The sequence below is a fragment of the Maniola jurtina genome, chromosome 10 (assembly GCF_905333055.1).
Source record: "Maniola jurtina chromosome 10, ilManJurt1.1, whole genome shotgun sequence".
Taxonomy (NCBI): Eukaryota; Metazoa; Arthropoda; class Insecta; order Lepidoptera; family Nymphalidae; genus Maniola; species Maniola jurtina.
In genome coordinates, this window is record NC_060038.1 from 7,009,298 (window position 1) to 7,031,315 (window position 22,018).

The following is a 22,018-nucleotide window of genomic DNA, read 5'->3' on the forward strand; positions in this document are numbered from 1 at the left end:
ACTTATAAATGTAGGCGCTTTTACTGGAAGATATCATATATCACATATTGTTGCGATGATTCAGTAGAATGAAAATATTAAAAGCAAACAAATAGGGTTTCATGTAAATAAAAGAAAACCGGTTAAGTACGAGTTGAACTCACACATGAAGGGTTCCGTACCATCGTACAAGATATGCATATTGCATACTATAATGTAGAACACTGCACGTTAATGTGATTTAATAAAGAACACTCTTTTTGTGAATTAAACAGAAATTCACGGATTTTGGATTTTTTCTTACACTTGTGCTATAAGACCTATCTATCTGCCAGATTTTATGATTCTAGGTCAATGCGATGTACTCTATAGGTTTTCTTGACAGAAACGACGGACGGACAGACAGACAGGCAGACAACAAAGTGATTTTATAAAGTTTCCTTTTTCCTTTTAAGGTACGGGATTCTAAAAATATCTAAAATCTGTAATATGCAAGCCCTACTATGATAAAGCTATGATGGAAGCCATAGAAAAAAATTGTTTCTATGTGAACTACATTTTAGCTTTAAATTAGATACCTAACTAAAGCTCAAGTTTTCTACGAATAAAAATATTACTGGAGCACTTATACATCTTGATAGGTATGTACACAAGTGTAAATTAAAAATTTATAACACCCCCGATAAGTAAAGGTTACAGTAACTAGAAAAGAGCTGATAACTTTCAAGCGATTTTCTTGGATTATAGCTAAGAACACTCTCGATCAAGCCATCTTTCAAACAAAAAAAACTAAATTAAAATCGGTTCATTAGTTTAGGAGCTACGATGCCACAGACATATACACAGATACATAGATACACAGATACACACGTTAAACTTATAACACCCCTCTTTTTGGGTCGGGGGTTAAAAAAATGATTTATGAACAATGAAAGCTATTTAAAACCTTTTATAATTTTATACAAATATAGGTTCATTTTACATAACATTATTTTGATTAACAGGGCTCTCTCCGTCACTCGTTTCATGCAATCGTAGTTCCAATTTCATTTGAATATTAAGCAACCAAAGTCCATGAAATTTTGCAGACATATTCTAGAAACTAATATCTGTGTCTGGGGTGTTTTAGATTTTTCTAAAAGTATGTGGTTTTAAAATTACAGGGGCTCAAAGATTTGTATGAAAAATTTTAAGACCGTGTAACTTTGAAACCGAATATTTTAACAGAAATCTGGAAAACCACAGACATAGATATTAGTTTCTAGAATTTGTCTGCAAAATTTCATGGACTTTGGTTGCTTGATATTCAAATGAAATTGGAACTACGATTGTATGAAACGAGTGACGGAGAGAGCCCTCTTAATAGGGGCATCATCGATATTTTCAGTTACGTATTACGAAAATACCGAAATGAAAGTAGCCTTTCAAACGTGTATTTCTGAAACAGCAAGGCATCAGTTCTAAACCAAAATAAAACCTAGCTTGTGGAAGCCCACTATTTTCCATTACATTAATGGAGTTACTTTTTATATTTTCTCGTTGTATTTTTATATAACCACTTTTTAAATGGTTATGGATTTGCGTTTTGTTTTTTTAACGCCAATTTAAATAAATAATTAGAGTGCTGTTGAAATTTTCTATATCGGACATAAACGCTCGTCTACTTTTTAACCCCCGACCCAAAAAGAGGGATGTTATGAGTTTGACGTGTGTATCTGTGTATCTGTGTGTCTGTGTATCTGTCTGTGGCATCGTAGCTCCTAAACTAATGAACCGATTTTAATTTAGTTTTTTTTGTTTGAAAGGTGGCTTGATTGAGAGTGTTCTTAGCTATAATCCGAAAAAATCGGTTCAGCCGTTTGAAAGTTATCAGATCTTTTCTAGTTATTACTGTAACCTTCACTTGTCGGGGGTGTTATAAATTTTTAATTTACACTTGTTGTTAAAACTACTATTGAAATCGCTCTGTACGGCTATTGACTAGCCTGAGTGATGGATGCATATACATAAACACATCGGTACCTGTCACGCGGTTAATCGCAGTGATTTATTTGAGCGATTGTTTTCATGGATGAGCTAAATACTGTAGCAATATGCGTACTAACATACGTTTGAAAACAGTAAGCCTAGTGGTTAATTGCATGATCAAGTACCTACCAGGCTGGAAGCAGCTTTAGTGCCTTGCACTAAAGCATTTGGTGATCCACATGATAGGTAATAAATGATAGGCAAACTAGAAACCGTAATAGGCTTGGACTCTTGCATTCAGCCTCAAGAAAGTCCGAAAGAAGTTTGTGGGAATAATTGTAATCTTTTGTAAAAAAATTCCGCAATCAATTTGAGACTTGCTTTTACACAAGTTTAAAAAATCAATGAAATGTACCTATGCTCCAGAAAAAAGCATATAATTATTAAAAGAGCGTGGATTTGACTTGTAGCTCACTCCAGAAAAGCGCTGGGCTACAATTTCTTTTAAATACAAGGATCGCTGACTGCTCATCGGTACATAACGGAGGTTCTGGACGAGCATGTGGTACCATATGCAGGTTTTATTGGCGATGGGTTCACCTTAATGCATGATAACGCTCGTTGCCACACCGCATTGATTGTACGCGATTACCTACAAGAGGTTGCGATTCCAGTTATGCAGTGGCCGCCCAGAAGTCCAGATCTTAATCCGATAGAGCACCTCTGGGACGAGTTAAAACGTCGAGTACGGTCACGTGATCCTGCCCCAACGACCCTCCAAGACCTTCAAGATGCTGTCATAGCGGAATGGGCTAGAATTCCTCAAGAATTCGTCGTGCGGCTCATTCGATCCATGAAAGATCGAATGGAAGCTGTAATTAGGGCAAGAGGGGGTAACACTAAGTTTTGAGTTTAATTTAATAAAGGTTTTTTTTTTATTTTTTCTGTGTAACTTATTGTCTGTTTCTGTTTGTCATTTTTTCCTTAATAAAAGTTCTTTTAATTTTTCACAATCAACTTGTTTTTTTAAACACTGATACAAGTTTTTTTATGGTCAATATTTACCAACCTTTATAAACCTTTTGAATAAATATCATTACAATACCATTACCCTGATAAACCGGGCCTAAAACTGATTTGAATCTATTTTTTCAAAAGGTGCGATTTTTGTGACGCCGAGTGTATTATTATTGTAAATTGAAAAGAGCAACTGACGAGTTTCTTGCTTTCTTGATAGGAAAGGCATTCCCATCCAGTGGTAAATGCATTTGACGATCAAAGTATGTATAGTACGTGCCAGGTCGAGATGGCAATCGGAGTATGAGGCGAGGGGACGCCCCGCACACCCCGATTGCCATCTCCACTTGCTCCGTGGTATAAGTTGTATTTACTTGAGTAAAAAAATTTGCTGTTCTTTTCTATGACAGTTTTTTTATAAGTATAGAAATAACTTCAAAACTTGGTTGAATCTTGTAATAATAATAATCACTACATATAACCTGACTAGTAAACTAGTTTCGTAAGTCCGTTCGTTGTCTTGAGTTTCAGCTGCTTTATTATTTCAATTATTATGAACGGCCACTCACTACTTATAGTTTAAATTCTAAATGACTTTCAAATATTCTAAAGTCTAAACGATACGGGTTCACATTATTTCAATAACTTTCCAGACCAGCGTTGTTAATGACCTTACTGGATTAGATAAATCAATAAAAATCGGGCACTGTGATATTTTTAATAAAGTTCTTTCAAGTAATCTTTATTTAATGGACAATAGGCAAGATGTTAAATTAATGTTATGTTTTAAAAGTTCAATAAAGATAATTCACGGAGAAGGGAAACAGATTTTCCTTTAAAAATATTGTAAAGTTTTTTGGACCGGATATCATCAGTGTGTAGTCAATTCTGATTCACTGACTCGGTGTGGTGTTAAACTTGTTGTTTTTCTAAAACTTTGGACGACAAACGCATCGTTGGCTTTTTGGCACTTTCCCAGTTTAATGTCGTTTTAGGCTGGTAGACCTAGTTAGAAAAATCAAAAAATATAATCTGTCATGAATGTTCTGAAGTTTAAAACAGAAAATATTGTAATAAATCTTATAAAGTAACTAAAGCTGTTAAAGCTAGTCTTATCTAATTACTAGCTATTACCCGCGGCTTCATAGCAATAATCATGCCCGCGTGGAATGGTACCAACAATAGGTACTGGCTGCATTTTCCCGTTGAACAGCCAAGTTGATCCTATGCGCAAAAATGATCATAATAATAATAATAAGAAATCATCCCAATCGTCATATCTGCAAACGGGTTGATCCCAGTCAGCCTCGCTCACCATCTGAGGCGACTGGGGTTCCGTGGCAGTTCGCTCGCAGCCAGGATGCAAAAAGCGGTCTTGCTAGACTCGGCTAGGAAAGTCCGCCGCTTTCTCAACCTGTCGCCCTGACCCCCGGCCGTTTGGTCTCCCCTGCCGGGGCGTAATCCTCCGCCCGGCACAAATATGTATTTATGTAAATGTGTATGTAGGTTTATTTATTTTTATGTATGTAAGTATATTATATTCCCTTTGGCTTTTATATATATCTATTTTGTAACCGGGCGTGAGAGTAAGTTATATAATAATAATAATAATAATCAACATCATCATCATGCTAACCCAGCGCCGCCGGCCTAATTACATGCCCCCTCAGAACGAGAAGGATTTAGGCCATAGTCCGCCATGCTGCTGGCCATGCTGCTGGCCAAGTGCGTATTTTGTATGCTTCACATTCATACACTTTTAAGAACATTATGAAGAACTATTAGGAATGCAGATTTCCTCACAATGTTTTCTTTCGCCGTTAAAGCAAGTGATATTAATTGCTCAAAACGTACATTTAACTCCGAAAAGACAGAGAAGGGTGGCCGGGATTGAACTCCGAACCTTCCGAATAAAATACTATATATATACTTATATTTCGAATAATATCTATGTACCTAAGTGGATATTATTAGTTATAATTACCAACATATTAATGGAGCTGAAATAATTCTTTGTTTCTCGGATCGAGCAATAAAATTCTGTAAACTAGAAAAATAAAAATATACCATAATAGAGACCAAATGAAAAACTTTCTAGATGAATGGCTTTTTACGCTCCAATGGTAAAAATACAAAACAACGGAAATTAATTGATTCGACGTCGTCGGCTAGGGAACAAAGCGGGCGAAAAATCTGTCGTGATTAATCTTGAACAAAGAAAATATTGTACATACCAGCTACCTTCTAGATAATTTAATTTAATCATGCGATCTTATACTTACCTATTATTCCAACTACTAGGTTTAAACTATTGGTTTTCCAGGATAAAAAGTAGCCCTAGGGAATATATGTATATTGTATATCCTATCTACTCGTTTCTCCATTTCAAACAGCCAAATCCGTCCAGCAGTTTTTGCGTGAAAGAGTAACAAACATCCATACATCCATCTATCTATAAATACAAAATTTTCCTGTTTATAGTATTAGAAGGATTTTATCATACACATCGGTACTGGAACACCTCACTTCATGTGCCTCTACTTATTATATTATTGAAGTAAACGAAGCATTTTCGTCGGAAGTCCTCAGAAACAGCTCCGATTTTGATGATTTTTTTTTTTAATTCTTGTTTTTTATACATTATTTAAAATCAGAAACGTTTTGAAGCGGGGAAATAATTTTTAGTATTTTTTTATCCATATGTGCGATATTTATACACGAAGTCCAGAAAAACGCTACTTTCTGTTTGAAAAGTTGTAGAGGAGGTCAAATGCTACAAATGACCTTTAAACACTTATGGGCGAAAACCGCCCGTTTTTGAGTTATTGATAGTTTTCAGAAAAATACGTATTTGTTTCTTTTTAAAAAAAAGTAAGGTATATTGCCGACTTTTTATTTAATTTCTAAGTACTAGACATCTCAATTGATAATTGTGAACACTAAAATAAAAATAATCTATGTAGGTTCCCCGGTTAGGGATCCAAGACTGTACCAGTTTCATAATTTCTATTGGGTTACTTTGCCAAAAATACTATTTTTTTTTAAAGTTACAGAAATTTTTGGCCTGAAAATTATTTGCAAAGCTTTTACACATTTTCAGCTATCTAATGATGTACAAAACTTTAAAATAAGTTGAAATTAGCTAAAAAAATGATAAAATAATAGCACAAGGGAGAAATTTCTTAACGCTTAAATCTTAAATAAATCGTTCCTATCGATCAATTGAGCTATCCCGTGGCCAATTTTATGATCAGACTTGACCAGATCACATATTCACAGTAAACTTTCTAAGTAGAGACTACCTCTAAACAAAGAAAAAACGATTTGTTTAAAATTTAAGCGTTAAGAAATTTCTTCCCTGTGCTATTGTTTTATCGTTTTTTTAGCTAATATTCAACTTATTTTAAAGTTTTGTACGTCATTAGATAGCTGAAAATCTGTAGAAGCTTTGCAAATAATTTGCAAGCCAAAAATTTCTGTAACTTAAAAAAAAATAGCATTTTTGGCAAAGTAACCCAATAGAAGTTATGAAACTGGTACAGTCTTGGATCCCTAACCGGGGAACCTACAAAGATTATTTTTATTTTAGTATTCACAATTATTAATTGAGATGTCTAGTACTTAAAAATTAAATAAAAAGTCGGAAATGTGCCTCAATTTTTTTTTTAAAGAAACAAATACGTATTTTTCTGAAAACGATCAATAACTCAAAAACGGGCGGTTTTTGCCCATAAGCGTTTAGAGGTAATTTGTAACATTTGACCTCCTCTACAACTTCTCAAAGAGAAGGTAGCGTTTTTCTGGACTTCGTGGATAAATATCGCACATATGGATAAAAAAATACTAAAAATTATTTCCCCGCTTCAAAACGTTTCTGATTTTAAATAATGTATAAAAAACAAGAATTTTAAAAAAAAATCATCAAAATCGGAGCTGTTTCTGAGGACTTCCTAAGATTGGCTATTTTACGGCTTTATTTACTCCACTAGTTAGCAGTCAGTTTTTTTGAACTTCTCCTTTCCAGTGGATAGGCGTCATAGTCCTTTGACTGTTTTTATTCCACTCTCTCTTATATTTCGTATCCATGACTTCATCGTTTTTCCCACTACTATTTTTCCTGCAATTTTGCCGTGGTCCACCTAGTTAACCGGTTTTTACGGACGAAGATTCCTACGGGAATAAAATAAACCGATACTTACGCGGATGAAGTCGCGGGCATCATCTAGTATATAATATTTTTTAAACACTTTACATTTTTTATTCAGTCCTACCTAAACAGCGGTACGTTAAATGAGGGAGAGCGACGTTATGGACTGAACTAAGCACCGGAACAAAGAACTTTACCCGGAGGCCACGAAAAGCGATGAAGGCGGACACGGTTAGTAACTTACTCCATATCCGCTATCCGCTTATACTTTTGTGCCCGATAAGCTTCGTTTACGTTAGAGCAACATAGTATGATCTTGGGGCAAGCCACATGGAAGCATGGTACAATAGTGCATATATGATCGCACTTTGTGGCTAAGATCTTGCGCCATGGCAACGTGATATTTTCTGGGCGAAAAATAAAATTTAGAAAATAAACTGCTGTAGCATGCTGCATTGTTATGTGCTGTTGCTTTAGCGTAAATCAGCTTTACACCCAGTACCGAATGTACTCGTATATGCAATCGCTACATATTGTCGGTCATGTCACCGAGCGTTGAAAGTCCTGGCCTACTTTCTTCTTTTATACTCATGGTTGGGCTACACAAATATCACTGACAGGACAAAGCCGTGGCCCACGGGTAGAGTAGGTGCGAAACGGTTAGCTTTCTTTTAGCTTGTTAAAGTTGCTAGATATCATTTAATGCGAATATTTTAAATTAAATATGTCATTAAAATCCGTTTTTTTTGGTATTTTTGCGTAGAAAAAGAAAAGTAAAAAAAGGAATACACTTTTAACTTTAAGTTACATTTAAGTTAAGGGTCGAAATCTCATTAATATCGAAGTCATGGGTGAAAGGATAAGGGAGCATATGGTATATTGTCTCAAACAAATTTCTACCTAAGGGATACAATATGGATACGAAGCACAGAATATAGTCCCAGTGTAAGGATATCATATTACCTACTTTCTGTAGGTAGGTAATATGATATCCTTCAACAAAGCAGAGCAACAGTGCAAGGTAAGTGCTGGACGAAGGAGCCACACGAACTAGCCTACATATAGTTAGGGATCTATGTCGAAGTACCATCATGGTCGTCATTTACCACAAGATCAAAGGCATGGATCTACTGTGCCTCTCTGTACAAGTACAGTACAGTGCTGCACCCGCAATGTGCTGCTAATTTGAATGTAGCCCTAATATGGTGCATAAGCTAATGTGTTCTTTTATCTCGGACCAAGCGGGCTCATACAACGTATTTATTTCACTTGAAGGTTGCAGTCAGAATTATATTCACATCGTTAGTCCGTTTCAAACTGGAGCGACTATTTATTTGCCTACGTAGAAGCCGTCAAGGCTCCTATTGCAAATTTAATTAAATCCGACAGTGTGATTAAAGCCGCCTTTTGTATATAAATAAACAAACAACATTGTCTGCTCCTCTATTTTGTGTGCGAATAGTCAACTAATTGCCTTAAAAATATTGTAGTTCAAAGATTTTGTCGGTTTAAGGAGTAGGTACATCCTAAATAATTTTCAAACACATGCCAAAAAGTCTAGTGATCACAGCCGCTTAGTTTGCTGTACCCAGAGACGCAGGTTCGAATCCTGCCCGTTCCATTTCGTATTAAAAAATATTTAGAAATTGGCTGATAGTGTAAGTAAAATACTATCGTTATAGGTAGGTATATAAAAGGAGAAGCTGACTGACTGACTGACTGATTGATCTATCAACGCACAGCTCAAACTACTAAGCATGGTGATAGGATAGCTATTATGACGTATACATCCGCTAAGAGAGGAGTTTTGGAAATTCAACCCCAAGTAGGTAAAATAGAAGTTTGAAAGGAGTTTGAATATTTTAGTAGCTACTTGCCCACCATTTTCATTTTTTTCAAAATAGCGGCCACACCTATAGCCTGGCATCAATACAAACAAGTAGATACAAAAACTTCAAAATTGTCACGTTTTCGAAATATAAACTATCAAAGTTGTCTGGTGGTTAGACCGCGGTTGTACTGAAGACTCTATAAGCTCTACCAGTACAACTTTAATAGCTTAAAATATCTCGAAAACGCGACGCTTTGGAACGTTTTGTCTCAAACAATACTTTGTTAGTATTGATGAAATAGGTACAGGTTTTATGTTTGTTTATATTATGTGGTTACAACACTTACAGTAGGTACAGTTCACCTACTTACTAGTTTTATTTCAAGCTCAAGAAAATAAAGTCTTCGTTTGTAGTGTAGTTAGTTTCTTGTACGTTTACGCGTCCGTCATAAAATTCTTTTGTTTAACCGTTTAACCCTCGTTATATTCTGGGCTTTCGTTAATTGGTCTAAGGTCCAAAAAAGGCGAAATTCAAAATTAACTAAGAAGTTAGTTAAGAAGTTGAGTAGCTCAGAGAAAAAGTTCTGTTCAAGTTTTACAAAAATATCACGTAAATGTAATCTAGTTGGTAAATTAATTCCATAGCATAGGTATATGGATCTACAAACGTGCTGAGTTTCTAGATCTATACATGCTCTATAATAATCTATTTTTCCTTACTGATATGAAAGGTAAATAAGTAGCTTCTCGCTGAAATGTGTAAGAAGTGTGTGTGTGTCTGTGTATACGCAGCGTGGTTACCGCAAACAGACAATGAAATCATGATAAAGTAAAAAACTCCAAAAAGTCCAAAACGCCGGACATATAGCGTCGAATATGCGTTACTCGGAGAAGGTTTCTGCGATTTGTTTATCTTTTAAGTTAGCTAAGGAAAATTGAAGTACCTATAGAAATCTTATTCATCAAAATCTAAATACATACTAAGAAAGCTCCTCCCATTATTTTAAGGGATCAAGAGCCTTAGCCGTGGCCCGTGAGGAAAATGAAGCAAAGAGAGAGGCTGTTGTAAAATACATAGTTATTTTTGCTAACAATAATAAATAGATGTTGTGCTTAGAAATTTCTAGATGATTAAACGCTCGACCCGCTCGCGCTAGGATAAACACAAAACAAGAAAACGATGATTAAGCGTGGGCTGGGCAATAGAGTGGACGTAACTGTTAATAATAGAGAAATCCATCATAATGTACCTCGGACCGTGAAAATGCTTTAGAGAATTTGCTTTAATGTCCAGTGTTGAATTATTGAGTATATCAAAATTGCGTGACGGTTTTAAACTTTAATGGCTGTGCTTTGACAACATAAATACAAGTGTAAATTAAAAATTTATTTACCCCAGACAAGTGAAGGTTACAGTAACTAGAAAAGAGCTGAAAACTTTCAAACGGCCGATTTTCTTGGATTATAGCTAACACTCTCGATTAAGCCACCTTTCAAACAAAACGTAGGAGCTACGATGCCACAGACAGATACACAGATACACACGTCAAACTTATAACACCACTCTTTTTGGATCAAGGGTTAAAAGTTTATATCAGTTACATGCCGCTAGAGTTTGTTTTAATTGAAATATCAAAATTTCAAATTCATACTAACATTCTTCTACCATTTTACGGCCCTATGGTATAGAGATAGCTTGCATCCCAAGGACGGACATTTATGCTACTTTCGTCCCGGAAAATTAAATAGTTCCTATGGGATTTTATTTAAAACCCCAAACATACCTGAAATACCAATTCTTTGGAACTGAATCCAATTAGATAAGGCATATTGTACAGTTATTTTACAAAAATAAATTCTATAGTTTATATACATCACCTAACAAAGGATTTTACATTTTTTTTTTTTAATTATATAGACTAGCGCTTGGCTGCAATCAGACCTGCTAGCAAGTGATGATGCAGCCTAAGATGGAGCGCGCTTGCCTAGAAGTTGCCTATTCACTCTTATCTTGAAGGTACCCATATTATAGGTGGAAGGGAAAACTGACGCCGGAAGGGCGTTCCATATCCTAGCGGTTCGAATTAGGAAAGAGGAAGCAAATCGTTTCGTACCTTCCAGCCCTAAGAAGGTAAATGGGGCTCGGAAGATTGTATGAAAGACATACTACCTGTGATAGCGTAGCTGTACGTAGTATGCAGTTCAGTCATGGTGATATTCTTAGGGTCCTATTGATAACGAAGGAACTCTTATAGCGAGCCTAAGTGAGTTAGTAATTGAAGCTTTAAACTCTGGGAAAGTTTCTTAATCTCGTAGGAAATTAGAAATTGTACGCGGATGAAGTCACGGGCAGTCACGGGCAACAGCTAGTCTAGATATTAACTGTAAAATGTTTAGCAACATTATCGTTTTTGATAAGGTTACTGAACCTATAATTAGCAGGGTATTGCCCCCCTGAAATCAATTTAGAAACGGCTGAAAAGCTGTATAAATGGGATTAACTGGGCGATGAATCGTAACTTCTGGTGAAAACTTTAAAGTCCTGAGTAACGGAGCAAAGTAGCGCGCTTATCGAATTTTATAGGATATATTTGGGAAAATTTATCAACTAAGAACTATGCCATTTTGGTTTCTTCTCTATATATCTAACGACACACACACACAAACACACACACACACATACACACACACAAAAACACACACACTCACGCACACATAGATCACAGCGAGGAAGGAACGATATAAGATTTCATAATTTAACTACAAGTTTCTGTAAGTCTTGTTTCTTACTATTGAACCACGTATAGTTCGTTACATTTTGTTTGGATGTTTACATAATTCAACATAAAACAGATTTACCATAGGATTTGCAAGTAGGTTTTATAAACTAGCTTGTACGCTCCGAATTCACAAGGTTTCATAGACTAATGTGAATATTAGGTGAGTATTTGATTGTGATACTTACTGTAAATGTACAACAAGAAGGTAGGTTCCTCCTGATATACTTAAAATAATGCTAAAAACTACACGGAAAACGCGTATGTTGTTTTATACTTTTGGGGTGAAAGCGTTGACACCATAAGCACAATTTAACGAAGTTACTATTATGTGTGTATGTATGTATATGTTCTTGTAAGACACCAATTTATTGAAGTTTCAGGTATCAACCAAATTCCTAAGTCAACTTAAAAATGTTCCTAAAAGTGAAGAGCATATTTTTTAAATTCTAAAATTTACGCGAACGAGCTCCGGTTTAAACGGCTAGTGAGCTATAAATTTTAAGCTAATTACTGCTAAGTGTCAAAAGCAAAGCCGTATCGCGTGAACAACTTCTCTCCATAAGTTAGTTAGAAATTGAGATGTTGGAACTGCATTATGTAAAATTTTATATAACCTAAAGAACAGTTTTCTAAAGTTTATATTGCAACCTTTTATAACACTTATGTATCTAAGTAACTGTAAGCAATATCAAGCTTGAAAGAAAAATAAGTATTCAAGCTACTTACGAGTAGGTATTCTGAATCTGTAATATATACACGGAAAAACTGAATGACTGGCATAATATTAACGTTAGGAAGCAAAATGCTTGAAGGTGTGTTCTCTCTAGAGGATCTTGAAAAATCCGAACGGGATATTTAAAACACCAATATCCACGCATTTGAAGTCGCGACGGAAGAAAAAGCTAAAACTAGCTTTAGCTATTTATGCCTATTTTAATTTATTATGAAAAACATTCAATTATAATAATCCTATATAAAGAAGTAAGTAAAATACAATGTACTTATGAAAAATATATTATTTTGTTATGGTCCGTTACAAGTTATTTAACAGAGCGCGAAGGGCTGGCGATGTCTTGTTCTATTTTCATACAATCACATTCAAACACACGTGATAAGAGTAGCGTGAAAATCTTTTCGAGCGTTTGTAGAATACGTAGAGTACGTGAAAGAAATCCGAATAATAAATTCTATACCTACATATTTTTGAGGATTTATGTTTTATCTCTAAATATTGTAAAAAATTGTGTAATCCATACTAATATTATGATTGTACATATGAGTCTGATCTGACTGTACCTCTATCCGTTTATCCGTTACCTATAAAGTGTTCCCACAGGATTTATAAGAGCTTAATTCACGCGGACATATATTTCACAAATTTCATACTTATTAGTTTCGATGCAGTTTTCACGAGGGGAAATAAAATAGGGGAACATCACACGCGTGGAGCAGGGGCGAGTCAGAATGTTCTTATTGTAAAGTAAAAATAATAAGGAAACTCCTCTACAAAAGTTAATGCCTGGTAAACTCAAGTTAACGCCTCGAAAAGCTAATTAACCAACCACAAGATAAATGTCTGCAATCACGATCAGCTTCCACAACCCTTCTGCCCCTAACCACTTCCCGGATCGTACATCTAACACCAAATTACTCGCGAACTAGCTTCATCTAACGAAAACCCTAGTAGGTAAACTAAAGGTTCTTATTTTCCCTGTGCGACAAGTAAAATAAATTTTAAAGCAATTGGAATCTTTTGAAGTGAAATCTTCTTCCAAGGTCTCGTCACTAACATACTAATGGTAATAGTACACGGAGTGCCGATAGATGATGAGACACAAGAAGTAAAGATATTGACAAGTCTATACTGCATACATATTCCACGGAGGAAAATTAGTATAGGGGTCTCTCTGTTAGGTACGTAATCTCATACCAAAAAAAAGTGAACGTTAACCATTTTGCATCGCCAAACCACGCCAAACTATGTATTAGCTAAAGCTATATTGTCTTCGAATTGAATTTCGAATGTTTTTGATACAGAGAATACTGTAATAGTATGGAAAACATAGGTTTGTTTGTGATTGGTTGGCCACTCGAAATGGTTAACGCCCACTGTGTTTCTTGTCTTTGTTATTTGTATGGGATTAGCAACAGAGAGAGCCCTATACTAACTTCTCTCCGTGGATAGCGTAATAGTGCCAGTACCGTGGTGTTTAATTAATCAGTATGGTACATGGGTACTAGTAGTTTATGGTCACAGGGAACACCGTCGTACGTGCCACGCAGTTTATTGCTTCGCCATCTTATTGGATATGTTGAGGTTTCCAAGCAAACATATTTATTACACACTACGAACGGTTACAGGGCTTTACTTAAGATATTATGTTTATGGTTTACAAAGCTTATTCATCTAGAAATTTTAACAGTATTTACCTACATTTTACAATAGACCATCAGGTCAACCATTTATAAATTTCAAGTTCATTTGATACGGTAGCACACCAAAATATTCCTAAATCTAAATCAAGTAAAAATATAACTAGACGTAAATTTTGTTTTTTACCACGAAAGCCGCATTTCTTGGTAAATAATATCAAAAATATTATTATAACCCTTCATAGTTAACAATACTCGCGAAAGTGTGTTTGTTTGTTGGTTTAGTGGTTTGTTAATTTGTTCTTCAATCACGTCACAACCGAACAATGGATTGACGTTATTTTTTGCATGGTTTATACATAGTTAAAGATTTGGAGAGTGACATAGGTTACTTTTATTCAGAAAATTGAAGAGTTCCCATGGAATTTTCATAAGCCCAAATACACGCGGACGAAGTTGCGGGCAAAATGTACCTAATTACAAGTTATAAGAGAACATTAACAATTAACATTCACTCTTTATTACGGGAATAGAATTTTTAATCTAAGATTCGAGAATGGCAATGTAAATTCTCTCTTTTAATGCTCTAACTGGTACTGGGACGTACTCGTACAAATAAGGAAGATATCACGTACTGGTGGCGAGGCACGTAGGCTCTGTGCCTACTTTATTACCGCCTGCAGCCATGGCTATTTCATTGAGCTGCACTAAGTGTTCTGTTTATTGTACGGGCTTCGCTGTAATATATTGCCTCGTGCCGACACAGAAAACGCACTAAAATCAGGTCGTATAAAAGGTCTGCTGAGTTTATTCAATCACTACTAAAATTCTATAATGCGGACGTTTGATATCGTCTGTCCACCTAGTGAGGGGTCTTCCATCGCGGCGCTTTTGGTGCAAGGTCGCCATTCTAGCACCTTGGGACCCCAACGTCTATCGGCTTCTCGAAATCACACTATCATCACACTTCACACTAATATTATAAAGGCGAAAGTTTGTATGTGTGTGTGTGTGTGTGTGTGTGTGTGTGTGTGTGTGTATGTTTGTTACTTCTTCACGCAAAAACCACTCGACGGATTTGGCTGAAATTTGAAATGGAGATAGATAATATCCTGGATTAGCACATAGGCTACTTTTTATGCCGGAAAACCAAAGAATTCCCACGGGATTTCGAAAAATCTAAATCCACGCGGATGAAGTCGCGGGCGTCAGTTAGTATATAATAGATATCCTTCTTGTAGTTCCCTATAAGCCTATAAGAAAAATGCTCGTTACTTTAGGTAGATAGGTACGTGTTCAGACCAGACACAAAGCAGTTTAAAGTTGCTACTTCTTTTAAACATAATCCTTTGAGTTTGTAAGTAATACTGTAAAATTCCCTTAAGTTTTAACCATCCTGTAATAATATCGATATAACACTTATCTTATTCGCATAAGTACCTAACTGAAAACTCCTTTATCTTGTTATCTAGTTCAAAAGTAGCTTATCTATAACCCAAGCACGTACAACTATCTACGTGATTCCAAAATTTCAAGTTTAAGTTAATTTGGTAAGTTATAATCGTCTTCGGAGTATTTAAACCAATATAATGTACTAGATAATGTAGATATTCATTAGTTTGAATGGAATGTTTCAAAAAATATAATTCTAATACTATGTAGCAATATATAAAGAAACCTGCCTGTCAGTGAAAGTCTAAAATGGATTCATTCATTTCAAAAATATATTTATTTTTATAGTTATTTTGAAATCATGCACCGACTTGTAGTTTATTTGTATGCATAAACTACAAAAATCAGTAAAAAAGACGCTTCAAACATATTTTATCAATTGGTACTATAGATTGTAGTAGGCACCAATACGGCCGGCTTTAACAACGGAAATTACGAACATATTTCTGGTCACAAAAAGGTACCCATGAGATACTCGCGAAATAATATATTTGCAATATATTTTAATAAAATCGTAATTTAATTGCTGGAACGTTTAAACTCTATTACTCCCTCGTTATCAGCGGCACTTTATGCTCACCCTTGAGATTGAAAAAGTTAATGGTGCGAAGCCTTTCGGAATGGTTAAATAAATCGATGTCATACCGTTTCTCTCTGAACCGGTATTCTATCCTATATTTGTTCAATATTCGGCGATACTGGGAAGGTGTGATTAGCCCCAGTATCCTTTAATATTACCTGACCTCGAGATAGTTAAGCTAGGGGTACATTTTTAAACCCCGACCCAAAAAAAAGGGTGTTATAAGTTTGACATGTGTATCTGTGTATCTGTCTGTGACATCGTAGCTCTTAAACTAATGAACCGATTTTAATTTAGTTTTTTTTTTGTTTGAAAGTTGGCTTGATCGAGAGTGTTCTTAGCTATAATCCAAGAAAATCGGTTCAGCCGTTTGAAAGTTATCAGCTCTTTTTTAGTTACTTTAACCTTCACTTGTCGGGGGTGTTATAAATTTTTAATTTACACTTGTTAGTTATAATCCAAGAAAATCGGTTCAGCCGTTTGAAAGTTATCAGCTCTTTTCTAATTACTGTATCCTTCACTTGTCGGGGGGGTGTTATAAATTTTTAACTTGGACAAGTGTCCAAGTTAAAAATATACACAATATAAGTATGTGGGATTATTAATACCCTCGATGCATCGTAATAGTTGAATAGATTTTAATCAGTGAGGTGTCATCGTCTAAGTCTACTACTACGTACTACGTTTTGTTTTTGAAAACTAAAACGGCGACTGTAAAACACAAAAAGAATACAGAGACGAAAAAAAAATATAGTACCATATTAATGTGCCCTGCCCATTACTACTTCAGCTTCACCACCCGCTGAGCTCGCTGAGGTATATCGCTTACTCTATTCTCCTACGGATCTTTTTCTTTCTGATGTTTTCATATAATTTATATCAATTAGATTCACATCAAACTAAAAATAAAAATTGCAGTACAATTATGATTTAATGTGGCTTTAAAATTAATGCCCAAATAACCATTAGTCACTAAAAATATTGAATTTGTGAGTTCAATTATAAACTTACTCGAAATTTCTATTGATTGATGAATGAAAAGTGATCGCCTTTTAAAATAAAATCAACAAAAAGACGCAACTCAGCGTAATTTAGCCATTAATTAAAATGTTCTCTTAAGCAAGTTTGCCAAAGTTTAATTTTCTTTGTTGTTTGATTACTTTACCAGCACCTACATGAAATGTTTAAGAATTTGTTGAATGTTAAATATTTGAAATTTATTTCTGAAGTCGAAAGAACTTCTAGGAATGTCTGGGATGTTGGAACTAAGAACTATCTTGTTTCAATATGTAGGAGTACATACGAGTACGTACTGCAAGTTTTTGTCTAAAAATTGTTTCCCTATCAAAGGTCATATTTGTCTGGAAAGCAGAACGGCCGCAAAAGGCGAATTTTTCAGTACAGAGAGCAAGTAACGTCAGCAGTAAGTATCAGGTGCACTATAAAAATGTTAGCGGAGTTCGCAAGAGCATCAACTTATGTTCAAGTCTTTAGTATATCTTCAATGCAGCCAATGCGACCGAATCTTGCTACTGACAACACATGCATTTTCCGTATTGAGAAAAGTATTCCATGCGACTCTTGAGGATTGTCTCGTGGTTTATGATTACCTTTAGTCTGAAACGTACCTACTAAATGTACTTTTGGGTAGCTCTTGTATTTCTGAGCATATCCACATGAAAGCCAGCTTTAATACACAGTATTTGTGTAACTGCAATGCAGCATTGAAGGAAGATGAAAGAAAAAATCTAGCAATACGAGGCATACTGTTTTTCATTACAGTAATGGAGCAACTTTTCTATTACCTACAACTAGTGTGGGAAAATTTATAACTGTAGTTTTTCAAAGCGACGTTTTTAAAATATTCCATGCGTACAATAAACCAGATAGGTAGGTACAAAGTGCAAAAAAATTGTTGACAAAGTGAAAAAAACCGCCTAAGTGCGAGTCAGACTCGCCCACTTAGGACGATAATAATAATAATTAATCTATCTCATAGCGGTACTATAATCATACGGGCGCATATCTTCGTAATTTTTTCAATGAACAAAAACTAATAACTCCAATAGTTAGGTTAATGTTAGCTTTTGTTTCACTTCTTTGTTTCCACTTTAAATTGTAGTAAATAAAAATACCTCGGACGTAACAAATGTAATTGTCAATATTGATTTATTTAACAAAGACCGGTTGCTATTTCAGCATATCTACTATAAATAACAAAAATAAATGCAAATGAGAGTGGGCTTCGAAATATGCATTTTTCTATTTACAGAGCATCAGTGCAAAACTGAAACAAAAAATATAGCATCGCGAGAGCCCACTAGTTTTCATTAACCAAATGGAGTCTCTTTTTTGTTATGTTTTGTATGAATGACTTTTTCACAAGCTTATTTAACTACGGTGTCTTTTATTCTTTAGTGTACGCAATTGTCTTTCATTTATTCGTATTTCTTTATCACAATATGACCCGAAGAGCCACCAAAGTTAAGAGGCACAAGTAATGCATTTTTCAACTTAAATATCACTTGATAAAAATATAAATCCTGTCTCAGGGGTTATCTTGTAGAAAGTACCCAAAGTGCAAGTTTCAGGTGATTGTTTCTCCCGTTCCAAGATAGCCAGCTGATAGATTTTAAGAAAGAGCCGTTATAGTATTTATTTCTAAATATACCTAAACTAATTATCCTTCCTTGCCTTCTTTTAAATTTTCTTCTTTATAAGTTTTAAGACCGGTGTTAAAATATTATATTTATACATAAAAGAAATTAAATAGAGAGCAAATATTTTCATTTGAGATGTGTTGAATTTGTTCGTATACTTGCATACATAGTAGTACTTATATGACAATTTAATTCTATAATATCATAACTTTGTGGAGCACTACAGAAGGAAGTTGTTACCACATTTTACTCGTACGCGGAAGGAAAGACCGAGTGTAACCGGAAATAGTATTGAAATAGTATTAGCACAAGTAAACGAGTACTTATCTACTATATATTCTACAAAGGTATATCTACTTATTGCTTTGTGACAAACTTTTGAATACCTAACGTAATTTATTGCTATCTCTAGAGAAAATCTTTTCCACTCACAATCACTTCTTGTTAAAGTTCCTACTCTTGTATAAATACTATAAGAAAGACTTTCCCTGTATTAGCTATCCTATATTAGATTTAGTGTTTGAATATATTCATCTTCAAAGGCATAACTCCTTGTATCTAATTGAAAACAATAAACACGAGAAATTATGATTAGAGAACCTTTCTAAAAACGCTGAATGAAATTTAAAAACGTAAAAGCTTTCATCATGTACCTATGTACATGATGAAAGCTTTACCGAAAGTGAATTTGCTAAAAGTACTAAAATGGAGGAGTCAACGTCCTTATTGATGGCTTTAGGTACACAAAAGGAGGCTTAATTCACAATGAAAGGCCTAATTTAGGAAAGCCTCAATGGGGGCAAATAAATAGCTCTCTCAAACTTGTGTTGTACCTACTAACGATCTAAGTTGCAGGGTTATAATAAAATCGGGATTTGATCAAAAACCTAAAAGTGTTTTTCTAGTAAAATGGAGTCTGGTAAAATGTTCTACAAGTATCATAAAATAACAACTTGGTGCCTTTTATGAAACTTCATTTATTTTTATGCTAGTTATTATTTCAGGTCTCATGCTCAATAAATGTAAGTGCAGATTGACAAGTATAGTGATTCTGATTACTATGGAATCTACAGATACCTACTAAAGATGTATTTTTCCTTTCTCAAACCTACATAAGCCTAAACCTAGAGCTTTGATAAAATTCCTGATTTCATCGTACCTCTGTGACATAAATATAATTTACTCTGGAGCTCTATCATTAAATATGGACAATCAGTCCATATTTAATGATTTGCTATGGTTTTGAAGTGGCATAAGCGTACTTGATGGAAGTAATATTAGAATTTCTGCTTGCAGAATATTTCGGCTACATTTGGACGACCTTTTTGACCCTACGACAAGAGATTTAGCGTTCCATTACTTTGTGGTTGGAAACTATTTAGAGGCTTGGTTTTTGACCGGTGTTTTAACAGTTTTACTGGTGAAGGAAATCATCGGGAGGAGGATGTTCTCAAACGAGCGTCAAGTCTATCAATTCGCACTGGGTTTAGCGTGGTAGACTATGGCCTAAACCTTTTTCCTTTTCTGGTAGTAGGCCAACATGAAAATTTCTTTCTTCTTAGCCTGTTTCTATGGAAAACAGAATCGTTTATATGTACTTATCTACCAATATATTTACGATATACTTATCATGTTAAATAATATCGACGTGAAATGAAATCTACATTATTAAATTTTTATTTCATAAAACAAAGGCTTCATACAAAATGATAGGCAAAAGTAAACACTTCTGCAAAACATTAAAATAAAGGGAAGTTCTAAACACAAAGGAAACAATGCATTATTTTCGTCGCGTTTCGAAGCTATAATCACAGCGATAACAGGTAACCCATTCAGTTAATTTCTTATGCTCTTAAATCACTGCTTTGTTTGTTCATTGGTAGAGGCCTTGTATTTTGAAAACCAAAATAATAGTAGATTTTCATATTTTTTGTTAGACATTTCAGGAATATTACGTGTTACAAAAACGCGTAAGAAAATGAGTGAAAAATTAAATTCACACGTTTTAGAGTGCAGCTGAAATCTAATAACTAATAATATCGATATGGGAACTCCTTTTTCTAGAAATATGATTGCTTAAAATATAATAGTAGGTACTGTGATTTATAAATTCTCTTAAACATAAATTATTTGGAAAAAATGTTTTTTAGGGGACCGCGCAACCATCGAAGACCTTATAAAAGTGTTGTCCACTTTTATAAGGTATTGTCTTTGAGTTGACTTTTTTTAGTTAAAATAAAAATTATTTACCCACCATTTATTCACATTAAGTCATTTAATTTTAGTGTTGTTTTAGAACTTTGTTTTTAGTTAGAGCTGTTTTACATCACTTTAACCTGTAATAATATAGAAACTCGCTCATTATACTGAGTTAGTTTGTTAGAAACACACAATCTTATTTTTCTTTTAATTTTCTTTGGAACGAACGTTTTAAGAGAAACCTTATACCTTTCTCCATGAACCCTTTTACAAAAGGTCGAAAAGCATAGCTCTTCGTACATACTCGTAAAAGGAAAACGATACAAGAAAATCATCACTGAACAAACGATAATCTTATCGACCACTTCCTAGAGGGTATTTCCCTAGTTCACTGTACTTTTCCCTTGTTCGTGTCTAAAAAATCTTCATTTTCTTTTTCGTTTTAGTTCAGTTGAAGTTTGGTGTACCTAGGTACTGTAGAAGTCGTCTATAGTTTATGCAATGAAGCTGATTTATAATATACCTAGTATTTCATGACTCATAACTTAGCACACAAACTTTTTCCAAGTATATTTGGGTAGAGATTGATTGGGTTTGATTATGATTATGATTATAGAATTGCGCATACGCAGTAGGTACGCGGCAATGTGAACTTCCAGGTGTATACAGTGTGCTTAGTATGAGATACGTTGACAAAATTCGAGCGTCAAAACTATAGCTCAAAACAAAATGGACCCAAAACTGACTAGGTATTACTTCAAAACTACCGATTTTAATTCCCCAAGGTTTCCGCTTGGACCGCTGCAGGCCATAGATGGACGAACGTAGGACGAAGTTGAATTTTAAAACAAGTCTGTTAAGTGTTTCGATGCTTGAATTCTTTCAACGTTATTGAGATATAAAATTCATCGGCGGCGTTCCCACTACATTACAATATGGGGTTATTCAAGGGGCGGACCTACAAATTCCTGAAAGGCCGACAACGCATCGGTGTTACCTCTGATGTTACAAATGTTCATGGGTAGCGGTAAT